General features: G+C 46.3%; 1 protein-coding gene across 1 annotated transcript in view; it reads left to right on the top strand.

Annotated features, from left to right (window-relative positions):
• The window catches only part of LOC138467595 (potassium/sodium hyperpolarization-activated cyclic nucleotide-gated channel 4-like), a 2,558,748-nt gene extending 2,546,459 nt beyond the window's left edge, over positions 1 to 12,289 (top strand). Inside the window, exon 11 of the mRNA XM_069607736.1 lies at positions 12,124 to 12,289. The gene's annotated coding sequence lies outside the window, so the exon portion shown is untranslated. The remainder of the gene's footprint in view (positions 1 to 12,123) is intronic.
• The last annotated feature ends 1,363 nt before the right edge of the window (positions 12,290 to 13,652 follow it).

The following is a 13,652-nucleotide window of genomic DNA, read 5'->3' as shown; positions in this document are numbered from 1 at the left end:
CTGATTACTTAGTTTGTTTTTAAACCATAGGTATTCAAGGGGGTGTGTCTAGCTGCTAACAGATGAAGACCTCAGAGCCGAGATTTCCTGTTCCGAACCCCTTCAATCCTGATATGGTGCAATCCGAAATCCAATTTGGCCGAAAAATGGAGTGCAATTAATTCAATCGACCAAACCCAGTCCGGGAACGCATGGAAAACCCATGGCAAACCGCAAAGATTACCAGGGCACACCGTGAAGGGCAGCAGCAGTGTGCTCTCACAAACCCATCCAACAGCTCAAAAACAATAAGTAAGGATTGTGTCCCCTCTCAAAGCAACAAAGCTCCATCACCAGCAAACCTGCAGCAAGTGATAAGTGAATACTGACCTATTCAAGAGATCTGATCCGTCATCTGCCTGCATTGGAGAGATATTGCATCAGGGATATTTACACACATGTCTGGAAATATAAACAAACAGCATAATTCACAACAACCCTAACTACCAAATGTTCAATATCTCGTAAGTGTACCCAGGCAGAAGAGGCTTTAACACCACAGCCCTCATCCCAGACGCTACATGCGCTGGTGTAAGGGAAAATAGCAGAAGTACTAAATGCAGTACAAGACTCAATGGCAGCTCTAGAAAATTAAATGGTAGATATGGCAGTGGGTGTGAACCTGCTGCAAACAGATGTCCAGAAAATAGTGGCTAAACAAGCACATCTCAAATCAAAAACAAGCACCATGGATCAGGAAATGGCATGTCTCAATAAACAGATATTCCTGATACAAGTTACCTGCGACTTGGAGACAAGAGCAGAAGAGGCACAAGGACTGTCACGCAGAAATAACTTGCACATAGTTGGGATGCTTGAGGGAGAAGAAAAGGGCTTAATGGAACTATTCTTGGAGAGCTGGGGCTACATGAAACATGGCTCTAAAGGCCTATCAAAATGTTTTGCAGTGGAAGGAGCTCACAGGGTACCTGCTCTGTCCCCACCTCCTGGGGATAGGCCAAGACCAATTGTTGCTAAAATATTTACTTTTAGGGACGAGGATGCAGTTTTGCAAGCGTCAAGGAACAGAGGCCCTATATAAATAAATGACAACCTGACATGATCTTCCCACATTATTTTAAAAAGTGCAGGAAAAATGTCAAAGCTTTGAAGAAGTGAAGAGAACCCTATGAACGCTGTGACAAGACCAGCATTGTGACCTTGTCAAGGAGGAGAGGGAGCCTGACCCTCAACACCCTTCCCGATGCATGTGTGTGGGTAACCACTTACCAGCCCTTCCTTACCATATCTGGCAGCGACATAGGCATTCAGCCCAGGAAAAAAGGAAACAAGGGGTGCGGCGGATTTAACAACACTGGCCGCCACAGTACCAGGCTGCATGGAGTCCACTAGACCACCAGTGAGGTTATTTTAATTAAGTAGAAGGCCCCCAGGGTGGCCTTTAACTTCCACTAAATCACCAGGGACCTGTATGGGTAAAAGGCCCCAGAGAAGCTTGCAGGCATGTATGAGTCCTGGAAACCATTACAGTCTTCAGGTCTAGAGTACAGCAAGAAGAGGGGCATGGCTTACAAGCCACTATGAAGCCTTCCCCGGTCCCAACCCCTGGAGACAGATAGGTTATTTGCCAGGGTAAATAACCAATCCTGGGAGGGGTTTTGGTATGTAAGTAAGTGCGTGTGAATGCTTGAGTGTGTGTTAGTTGGGTAAGAACCGGAATAAGTGGAGGTCGTCTGAGAGACTAGAGGAGTCGATAGCTACCGGATTGCAGAAACGATTGGGGAGAGGGGGTCTGTGGAATATTTGTGAGTAAGTGGAGAGTGTGAGGAGTAGAAGGTATAGTACGAGTAGTAGGGGCGGTGGTGGTAGTAGAGGTGGTAGTGGTTGTGGGAGTAGTAGAAGTGATTGTGGGAATAGGAGGTGCTAGTTGGTAGTAGCAGGCGGTAGTATGTTTTGGTGAGTGGTAGTCAGAATAGAGAGGGAGTAGAGGAGGCGAGTGATAGTAGTGGTAGCAGAGCAAGTAGAAGTGACAGGGAGTGGGGTAATAGGAGTAGTGGTAGGAGTAGTGGTAGGAAAGAAGAGGTAGTAGAAGCAGTAGTGGAGGAATCCAGGAGGAAGGAAGGAAGGAAGGAAGGAAGGAAGGAAGGAAGGAAGGAAGGAAGGAAGGAAGGAAGGAAGGAAGGAAGGAAGGAAGGAAGGAAGGAAGGAAGGAAGGAAGGAAGGAAGGAAGGAAGGAAGGAAGGAAGGAAGGAAGGAAGGAAGGAAGGAAGAAAGTATAACAGTAGTAGGCTCAGGAAATGGTAGCTGGAGATCATGGTGATAGTAAGAGCAGGAGTACGAAAAAGTTATATCAAAGGGTGGAGTTGGAAATGCAGAGTGAAAGATCAGAGGAACAGTGACGAGGTGGTACGAGAACATCTTTAGAGACCAGCATAGTGTAGGGTCAGGTATGAGCGGGTGTGAGAGAATTTAGAGTGACACCAGGTGGAAGAAGGCACCATCAATGTGTCCTAATTGTCCACAGGCCCAGTACTGCGGGGGCTCCCTTGCCTGCCACGGGAATCCCCCTTCTCTTCCCCCTAGCCCTTGTTGCATTTGCTGTGTGTAGCCCCAGAACCCTTCTATATGCTGGTGTGATTGGGGTCTGAACCCTCATCATCTCTGGAAGCCTCCCCTGCCCCTGAAACCTTGTGGATAACCGCCTCTCCCTATCTACCCTCCTCCCATGAGTGATGCATACGTTGGCTGTGGGTGGAGCTGCGTGTGTGGTTGAGCTGTCGTGGTTTGTCTGTGTGCTGGGGATTGTAATGAGTGCCCCTTCTAATGCATACTTGGACAATTTCTTTTGCACTAACTTAGCTTCATCTGCCCTTCTCTCTTCTCCTTTCTGACCTGCAATGGTGTACTATAGTGAGTTGTATTTCCGGCCTTGCCTTTGCTTCCATCACTACCAATTTTTTCTAGTTTTTCTTAACTAGTTCTGGTAATCCTTGTACAGAAATGTGGTAAAATATTGTGATTGTTTTGTCCCACGGCTCTCGAGTTTTGAGGCGCCAAAGCTTCTGAATGTAATTAACAGGATACTCGTCACACATCTTGCTTGATGTAATGGCCCTATGTCTGATGTGTCTGTGAATTGTGTCCGTAATACCTGCCATAGTGCAGCCCTACAGTTTGCAAATGGTGCCCCATCATGTGCTGTATTGTGGATAGTCACCCCGGGGAATCCTGCCCTCTTCCAGATGTCATCAGCAGCGTCGCCCAGTATGGATACTAGCAGTCCCTTGACGTCACCTAGTGCTAACCGGTGGCCTGCCGTTAACGTTTCCATTTCATAAATCCATTTCCCCGCTCTCCCGCTTAGCGAGGGTAATCTGCATTTATTGTTTTCCTTGTCCGTGTGTTTCCATGGCACATACTGTGGTTGCATCCCTCCCCTCCGCAGCAATGGCATTAGTGAGAATGTGGCTCTTTCTTCCGGTCCCCTCTTGTCTTCTACCTCTGCACTTATGTCTATGGGTACTATTGTGTGTTCCTGTTGTGATGTACTATGAGGCCCTACAACCCGCCCTCTGGAGCAGGAATGTCCCAGTGATTGTGGCCCCGTCTCTCTTACGCCCGGGGAGGTCTCTAAATCTACTGCTGTACAGTGTTTGTGTGGCTCCCTCCTCTGGTGTGTCTTGTGTCACTCCGTCATGTGGTTTACCCCTCTGTTTGTGTGTCCTGCACTCCCAAGAACTCCTTCCATTAGTCCTTGTGAGGTAAAGCTTGTTGGACCCCTACTTTTATTCGTCACTGTGGTCATTGTCTGCATCGCCTTCGTCATCCATATGGCTACAGAAACTAGTTGAGAGGTTCAGTTTTCGTGTTACTAGTGTAGGGTCATGTGGTACATTAAGGTTGATATCTGTTAGTCTACATATGTCCTCTTCCTCTCACACTCCCAAGCATGCTGCACCATATCTACTTGGCCCTCCAGTGTACTCACCTGTATTTTCACCTTCTGTTTGTTGCCCCTCTCCTTCCTGCCTTTCACTGGCTAATTCCAGTTTTATCTGATCACTTACCTTTTCCAACATCCGCGCTTCTTCGTCCTTTCTAGGTTGTTCCCTTGCCCACCATTCCATCTTCAATTGTTTCAATCGTCTCTCCTCATACTTACGTGATTCCTACAATAATATTTTCTTCCTCCACAACGCCATCTTCATCTCCTTCTCTTCTTCTAGTATCCTTTCTAGTTCCTCCCTCTTGCTTACCACTTCTTCTCTCCGCCCTCCATCCATCTTTTCTTTTAATAATATTGTCTCTCGTCCCTCTTGTGATAAGATCGGATAGTCTCTCTTGCTCTGTCCTTGTGACTCAGGTTCATTTACTGAACCCTGTTTCCGTACCCTGCCTTCCCCTTGTGCTCTTATGTTTTTGGTGTCTTGAAGTTGCTTTTCTCCGTTCCACTTTATCCTATTTGGACCTCTGTGACATCCGTGCCCTAGCTCCAAGATTTCTATTGCCTTTGTTGCACCCTCTGCGTTCCCCAATTGTGGCCCCTTTTAATTTTAGTAGTATTTGGGCAGTTATCCATTCTTCTGGTGCTATACCTGCAAGCTAATTTTTTGCATGCCGTAGCCCTTCCTCGTTACGGTCTGGGTCATCGGGCGCTTGCCCTGTCCCTTGTGATAGTTTGGTTTGGGCATATAGGGGTGGTTTATATGTTGGGTTTGAGTAACCTTCTGCTGCTTGTAATTCTCTTAATGGGTATACGCCCTGTTCTTCATCCGCATCATCAGATATTACGGTGAGCGGTGCGGGAGATGGAGCGGATGGATCTGATCCTTTCTCCTTCACCTCCGGTAAGCTCATCATCCATGGCCTATCCTCTTGAAACATACGCCACAGTTCAACTATTTCCATGCGTTTAGCTAACTTTTTACCTTTGTACGTACTCTGCAAATGGGTCAAAAGTGATTGCAGCACGTCTTTGGAGAAACTGCCGTTGGGTGGCCACGGTCTCGCTAACTCTCCTTCAGTGCTTCAGCCATTGTATGCTTTACTTGACGATTTTATCTTTATACGGGGGTAGGGTTTTACAAAGGTACTGGATGGGAGTTATCGCCCCACTATACATAGCCCCCGTTCCACCATACAAAAACATTACACTTGTTTACCTGACCTCTAATTGAGGCTTTCGATATCCCCTGTCGAGGAGGGAAAAGGTTGCAGTATACTTTTTATCAATAGTTTTCACTACAAGCCTCCGCGGCTCTGTACCTTACAAGGCGGGCTTCGTACTAAGCCCCACCTTCACCAGCACTGCCGCTGTCGAGCACACCACCTCAATTGTGCGCAGGCGCCTTCCGCACACTGCTGCTGGTTCACCTGTCCTTCAATCTCACTTCTCAAAACCAACTCCTCACCTCTCCATACAGTGTCCTATGCAACAACCTAAGGGTGACGTCACCAACTAATGTTCAAGCTAATGAAGAGGCAATTGTGTGCACACGATAAATGCGGTTATCCGCACTCCCCGCAATACACCCCAAATCAACACCCCAAATCAAAATAACCCCACAGCTGTCTTCGCACCCCTCCAGGAGTGGAGTATTCTCTTTTATCTCTTGAATTTGCTGCAACCGATGTGTCGCCTGACGGTTGAAATGACTCTCTCTAGGGAGACTTAACCAGACAAATACCTTCTGCTACCTAGGATAGCTCCAGCTAACCCTCAAAGTGATCCACAAGAGGCAAGGAGAACTATGGTTTATTATAACAAACACGCCACAGGGATCACATACATGGAAGAACATCTACAGAGCTCTCAACGGACCCTGGCTCGCAGGCCAGTTTTGTTAGCAGCTGACGTCACGATTGGCGTCATCTTCGGGAACCATCACAAAAACCTATCCTAACTCGGGATAGGCTGTTGAGTAGTAGGTTCCATATGTAGACATACAGGGGTGCTTTGTTATTGGCCTGTGTAGTGTCAGGTGGTATGTTTCGCCATTCCCCAAAAATTGTTACTGCAAAGTTATTACAGTGTGTAAGCCTTATGATTGGTAGGTAACCCCCCACCGTCCACCCAGAGGGTCTCTGGCTATGATTGGATAAGCCGGGAGCCACCAAGCCTAGGACTAACTCTGTTCCCAACAGCGGATCACCTGTGAATAGTGCCTTGTGTAATTATGTATCAGTAAGGTGCAACTGTGTGTCAGCATCATAGCGGTGTATGGCCCATATCTCCGATTCCCAACGCAGTATGGTAACATAACTGTAGCAATATTGTTGCAGCTATTGTCTGGATGGCGGGACAGGTTGCTCTTCTGAGGCCGTAATCTTGGCTGCCCCTCAACTTGGCCTGGTCACATGCATGGAGACCGTAGTTGTGAGCTCAGGAGCTCCAAATTATTCTGTATTTTGTTGGAGTGCTCGCTTCTCCTGTAGCCAGTGTTACTTAACTTCAGAGTGAAGATTGTCAGTTGACACATTGCGACCTTGGTGGTGGCTTTGCTGCTGCCACAGTAGTCCTGCTGTGTAGGATCCTTTGAGGCTTGGGGTCCTTTTTCTAGGCCGATCACAGTCTGCTAGATTTATTGAGCCGTGGTCTGGCTTCTACTATAGACGCTGTCTAATTAGTCTATAAGTTAGCGCGTTTGGCTGTTAGGTCCCTTGGGTGCTCCTGTCAAACCATGGGGTTATTTGCTTATGAGCATCTGCAAGCATGTACACAAACTCTTCTTGCTTCTTGCGTTACCGCAGTGCTGTGGCAGGCCTAATGGCAAAAATAATAAACGTGCAGACAGTATGTATATGTTACTGTCTACAAACTATAGAGATGTATACCAGTATTCTTCATGTAATTGAATATGTGTGAGTGTCCAAGGTGTGCGGATGGCACGTGTGCTTCATGTCTAACGTGGCTAAATCAAATAACAAGGGGGGGTCCTGGGAGACTCTCTGCCAGACATGATTCCTGGTTACACGAGCTTTACCCAGAGTCTTTAGCTCACTATCTTTCACAGAGGAGAAATATCCTAACCACATCAGTCTTTGTCCTGCCCTGTGGTAGTCCAGCACCGAAATGCTAGGCAATTCTCCTCTGAACAAGAGTACCAACAGCAACACCAGACACATGTTTCGTTCTGGTTGAACCTCATCAGTAGGGTGTAGCTGTGCCTCTCTAAGAATAGTGAGCAAGGGGTCCACGCCTGGATTCCCTTAGTAACTGAGGGTGACACCCAGAGTTCTCCAGCATGGGGTCTGGCATGGATTCACATGCTCATGAATATTCCCCGTCATCAGGCTGGGAATCCTCGGTAATTTCTGAACTGTCTTTCTCCTAATAACCAATCACTGGTCTCTGGGTCATACTGCTGCCAGCCAATGACTGCCCTCTCCCTAAGCCCCTCCTCTGGCAGCCATCTTCACATTTTTACCGCACGTTCAAGTGTTGGGAGTCCTCGCCAATTTCCGCCAGGACGTACAGACCAGAGTCTTGGACATGCCTTTCAACTGAAACAATCTGTTTGGCAAGACAGTGGATGAGTCACTGCAGGCCATCAATGCCGACACGGAGATGGCACGGGCCTTGGGAGTTTTACAGCAGCGACGGCCGCCCTTTCGGAACTCCGGAGGCAAGCAAGGTCCCTCCAAAGGATTCGGCGGCGGCTCCTTGACGTACTGCCAGGCGGCCCGTTCTTGTTCGCAGGAGGCCTACAGAGGACGCAGAAAATCAGGAGGATATCGTCATCGTCTTCAAGGAGGCCAAGGCGACAAGGCCGCTGCCAAGCAAGACTGAACCGGCCGTGGCATCGGGCCCCCACCTGAGCACCCCGGTGGGAGGCCGGCTGGCGAAGTTCGTCAGCGTGTGGGAGTCCATCTCCACTGACCATTGGGTGTTGGATGCCCTGGCCCACGGGCAAGCTCTCGAGTTTCTAAAGAAGTGCCCCGCATTCCTCCCGTGGCCAGGAAGGAAAACCACGTCCCTCAACTGCTGCTGGAAGTAAGGGCGATGCTGAAGAAAGGGGCCATCGAGCTCATCCCAAAGTGGTTGGTACTCTTGTTCAGAAGAAAATTGCCTAGCATTTTGGTGCTGGACTGCCCTAGGGCAGGACAAAGACCGATATGTTTGGGATATTTCTTCTCTGTGAAAGATAGTGAGCTAAAGACTCTGAGTAAGGCTCTTGTAACCAGGACTCATGTATGGCAGAGAGTCTCCCAGGACCCCCCTTGTTATTTGCATAACGTGGCTAAATCGTCATGGCGTCAACGACAAGTGGCTTCATATCTTGCTGTTCAGTTCAGTCGAGTCTGTTTGTTTACTCTGGGTAGATTTAGCACTAGTGCTGGGTTATAGTTTGGCATCAGGCAGTGTAGTGCATGCAAGGGTTTCAGGGCACAAGCGACAGAAGTGTTGATATTTGGTAGAGAGTCGAAGAGGTGAAGGTGCAGTGGCTAAGGACCCATAATTTGCATTTAGTCTTTGTGCGGAAAACAATAGCTTGTATGTTTGTGATACCGTATGAATTGACAAGACACTGCTTGTCTCCTGCTCTGCACATGTCTTTTACTTTGTGGTCACACGCTTTATTAGTACTTGGCAGCCTGTGAAAGAAATTGATGTTGTGGCCCAGAAGATCAATGCACATTTCAGTTGGGCCTACAATGGCAAAGATGTGCTGAGCCAATTGCAGGTGTGGCACATGTTGCCATTGCACAACCTGAAGACCCCTTTGGCTACCAATTGGAACTCTACTTTTCACATGTTGAACACTCTAGGTGAACAGTGCAATGCCATTGCAGTTTACTACAGCATTCACATCAGAGTTCTATAAGGGGCATTTCTGACACTGTCAGGGCAGATTATGTGCAATGTCTGCTCTGCTCTACAACCTCTCTTAGAGGCCATCAAGCAGGTTAGCCATCACAATGTGTCCCTCAGTGACGTTCACCAACTGGTGCACCTGCTTGAGCTGAATCTTTCTTAAATGGCAAGACCCCATGCCTTGACATGTGATGTGGATGCGGCACAGCAGGCGAGGAACCTGTTTTCAACCTTGCATGGTGTTCCATGGGACGTTGGATTTTAAGATAATATTGAGAACTTGCCTGCCTTCAAGGCAAAAGTGGATGCATTTCACAGCTTGTGTTTGAGTTGGTGGAAGAGAATTCTCAGCAAATTTCACAACGAGCCCTTTTGCAAATGTGCAAAGATACTTTGCTGTAGCATACATTTGCAACATCAATTGAAATAATGATTCAGGCTACAGGTAGAAACTCGCCTTTATGTTATGTCAAATGTATCTGCTTTGAATTCAAATGTATGAAAATCCTAAAGGGATGTTTGTCCGCTGGGAGTGCATTAGGGTTACCTGTTGGCAACAACAGGCTGGTTTGAAAAAAAGTTGTGTTGAGTCCCCATAGGCCTGGGGACTATACCCTTTTGCACCTGAAGTGTTTATTTTTAGTCATTAGAAACCGGTCACTCTGTGAGTTAAGATATAAATAAATAACAGAACACGCCAGTTGAAGTTTAAACAGTAGTACCCTTCCTCTTTAACCACCAACAGGCCGAACCTCAGGCAGCCCAAATAATGTCAGAAACACCTGAAATGGGAAGGTCAAGATTGATGGAACAAACAATACTTCACTGACACCTGTTGGAATCTTTGTGAGCAGTGTGGGCACAGTTGACAGGGAGGAGATTCTGTGGGACACCATTCTCAGTGACTTGGGAATTCAATGCATTCAAGTCATCAGCAATATTGTACAGCATATTAACAGCTGCACAGATGATTGATGTCTATTTACTGGACGATTCGCATGTGGGAATGGATGACGACCCAGGACAATATTGGTACAGCAAGCGCTCAGTCTGACCAGTGGCACTTGCATGAGTTGTCTCTCCGTTCTGCATGTTGAATGATTGACATTTATCAAATTGAACCGTCACTTTATTGTGGGAGACTATGGAATGACGTGTACCAATAGCCAACACACCAGCATATGATTTGATAATGATGATGATTTGTACTCAGTACACACCAGACATGGAAAAGTGAAGCTGGCCCGGTTTGTGTTGCCTGTAGTTGGGAAACAGATAGCAGTAGTAGTGACTACTGGTTCTTGACTAGTTGCTGGCTTGCACATGACATTGCCTTTAGTGCCAGTAACGTTTTTGAGTCTTACTATTGCCGTGATCACAAGCATGACTGTTTACATTCTCTCTCATTGAGGGCAGCCAACCTTTAAGGTTGCCCAGGTTCTCCCACAGAGCGCAGCTACCCTTCATAATTCACACACTTTCCCATAGAGTGCAACCATCAATTAAAGTGCATGGGCTCTCCCACAGACCAGTGCCACCGCCTAATGTTCATTATCCCTCCCACAGAGCCCTGCCATCCCTTAAAGTTTATGGGATCTCCCGCAGAGCAAAGCCACCCCATAAAGTTCACAAAATCTCCCACAGAACGCTGTCTATCTGGAGAGAAATGTGCCTCCCGGCAAGGACTACCAAAGCTCTCCCCCCTGTACAGCAACCCCCAGGAAAGAAGGATGGGCCTGCAATATTTGCCTCTCCATGGTAGCCATAACTACTATGGATTCCAGCTCTCCCCGACTGAGAGGCATGTGGCATTCCTGCCCGGATCCAATTTCCAAACGGTACTCAAGAAATTATATTTTAAGTAGTTTGTTTAGGAGCTGTTACAGTGCAGAGTCATCATTATAAATGGGTAGGCATACATTGGAAGTGAGGTGTCAGGATAGGGCTGGCGGATCTCTAACTAGTCTTCAGTTAACATTTCAAAGTTTTTCTGTAGTCTAAAATGATTGTGGGATTCCCTGCCTGGATACATGTAATTTAACATCTCGTACAAAGAAATTCTTAGCAAAAAAAGAAATGCTTTTTTCCCGTTTTTGCAGCTGGTCTTTCGGGAGTTCCCTGCTGGTTCTGTTCCTTCCCACCCCTTTCTTTCTCCTCCTCCCTCTTGCCTTTCACTTGTCAGTTCTCTTGTCAACACTTTCATACAGGATTCCTTTAGTCTGTTCCTCACAGCAAAGTCAGTCGATGGAATCTACAAATCTCTAGTGGCCAAGGAATAAAGCTCCTGTGTGGCAGACTGCCCAATGCAGTCCATATCCATTCCTTTCTTTACTGCCGAAAGCCACCACTGCGGCCCCACACTAGCTCCTATGTTCACCTGTTCATGTCATCCCTGCATTCATGTATACACACATACTCAATGCTCACATTCGCACAGGCACACATTCTCACACTACTGTCTCACCCAGGCACTAACACAAATAAATATATTAACATAAATCGTATTAATTCATCGCATGCCTTGTCCCTCAGCTCTGCACCTGTTTCTTGGCCAATCCCTCAAGCAGGAAGTAGGAAAGGAAGTTCAATGACAATTCCTTCTCTGAGTCACGCCTCCAGCAGGGTCCATAGGAAGACCTGAAAGGATCTTTCAATTAGAAGCAGTTGTGACTTCTTGGTGCCATCTGCTGCCTGCAGGGACAAAGAGCTTCCAAGCCTCCACTTGAGCGAGCACATAAATGAGGGTCTGCAAGACTGTTCTCCCTGTAGCCGTCCGGCAATCATTCTGTCACGAAGAACGATCCTAAAACAGAGCATTGTCCGTGATAGAATGAGTACGTGTTTGTGCTTAATGGTAGAGGCTGCGCCCCAGCACTCGTAGTGCCCGAGTGCTACTGGTACACTCGTGTGTTTATTTGCTTTTTAAGTCTTCTTGTGTTTTCTACAGTATTTTACTTTTTTTTATTGATGTTTTATTTTAAAGTGGATAACGTACAACGCAATGCACTGAATCTACTTCGTGTTCACGTGTGCTTTGTAGAAATATGCACATTTTTGCTTGAAAGACTGTTTCTGAACGTGGCCATTCCTTTAAAAATCTGTTGCAGATGTGATTTTTTGCATACATTATGGCTCTGATTTGCTAATTTATGTCCTTCCTATTTTTCCTTCTTTTCGTGGTCCGAACCCTAAACACATCCATGATGTGTTGATTTCAAAGTTTATAAACCTTTTACATGTAATCAGTATCCTTGTTATCAAATGTTGATGATTTATTGAAACTAAAACACATGTTTTATTCTCCACAGTATGAGATCGACGTGTGGGAGCTGCATTGAAGTTACTCAGGCAAACAAGACAAAAACGGAATGTTTCTCCACCGAATTCAGGGAGGCATAAGCATAAACAAATTGAGGCATTTTCAAAATGTCCGAACGTGCTGTTTTCTTAAAATAAATGTATTTCTTGCTCAGTAAATCGTGTTCTTGCTTTTTATTTTTCTTAGCAAATATATTGAAGCAATAATTGACAAAGTCAATGGTTTTGTCTTTTGGATAGACAACGTCTTTGCCCACCTAAGCGCCACGCAGGTTCCTGGCAGAGGTACCATAAAGGTGTCCAACAGGGCCGAATATGTTTGTCACCTTTGTTAAAGATTGTCATCAAAGCTTGGGAACATGCCCTATTGTCATGGATTGCCATCAAATGCCTAGATGTTTGCACCACTGTCAATAATGTTTACCAAATGCCCAGTAACTTGCTCTGTTGTTAAGGATTGTCATCAAATGCCCAAGATCTTCCCTCATTGGCAATGATTTCCATCAACGGCCCAAGAACATATGGAACTTCAATGATTCCCATCAAATGCAAAGGTCCTTGTCCTGATTTTATTGATTGCAATTAAATGCCCAGAAACTTGTCCCATTGCCTCAAACTGCAGGTGTCCGTCCCAGTACGTGCACCACTGTTAAGGTTTTACAGGTATTTGCCCCATTGCCAAGATTTCCCAGCAAATGCACAGAAATGTGCTCATTGCCAAGGATGTTTCTTGTCCCATTGCCACAAACTGCAGGTGTCCGTCCCAGTATGTGCACCACCGTTAAGGTTTTACAGGTATTTGCCCCATTGCCAAGATTTCCCAGCAAATGCACAGAAATGTGCTCATTGCCAAGGATTTCTTACAAAAGGCCTGATATTTTCCCCATTGTCAAGGATTGGCATAAAATGCCCAGACACTTGTCTAATCTCCACACATGACCATTCATTATCCATGTACTTGCCCCTTTGCCAAGGATTGGCATGAAATACCCAAGCACCTGCCTTGTTTCCGGGAATGTCTATTCACTATCCATGTACTTATCCCATTGCTGTGGATTGCCAATGGTTTCCTAGGTACCAGTTCTATTTCCAAGGATTGCCATCAACTGCCTATCCACACAGCCATTTACTGTGGATTTCTATTTTGCTCTAGGGAGGTGTGAACTATTTAAATCCCTTCCTTGTCGTGCATTCAGGGGTCGAAAGTGGAATTCATAGTGCAGGAGCTGCCTACTTGTCAGAATATTTCTCCAACCAGGAGTTACTCATCATGACTTAGAAACTATTACAGTCCAGTCGCATGAGTGGAGTTCCTGAAAAAAGGCAGGACTTGCTTTTTTCTCCAAACTCTGGCACTCGCCCAAAAATGTACATGACCTGACCCCCGCATTCTATTGATTTGATGCTATAACTTCTACTCTATTGCTGACTGTTTCTGTTGAATATTGCTTTACATGTATGTCTTCCCTTTTCACGTTCCTTAAATTGCTTTCCCTTTTATTTCTTTGACATTTCTTTT

This window comes from Ambystoma mexicanum, chromosome 4q, assembly GCF_040938575.1.
Source record: "Ambystoma mexicanum isolate Mex_15411 chromosome 4q, UKY_AmexF1_1, whole genome shotgun sequence".
Taxonomy (NCBI): Eukaryota; Metazoa; Chordata; class Amphibia; order Caudata; family Ambystomatidae; genus Ambystoma; species Ambystoma mexicanum.
This window is presented reverse-complemented; position numbering and strand designations above follow the sequence as displayed.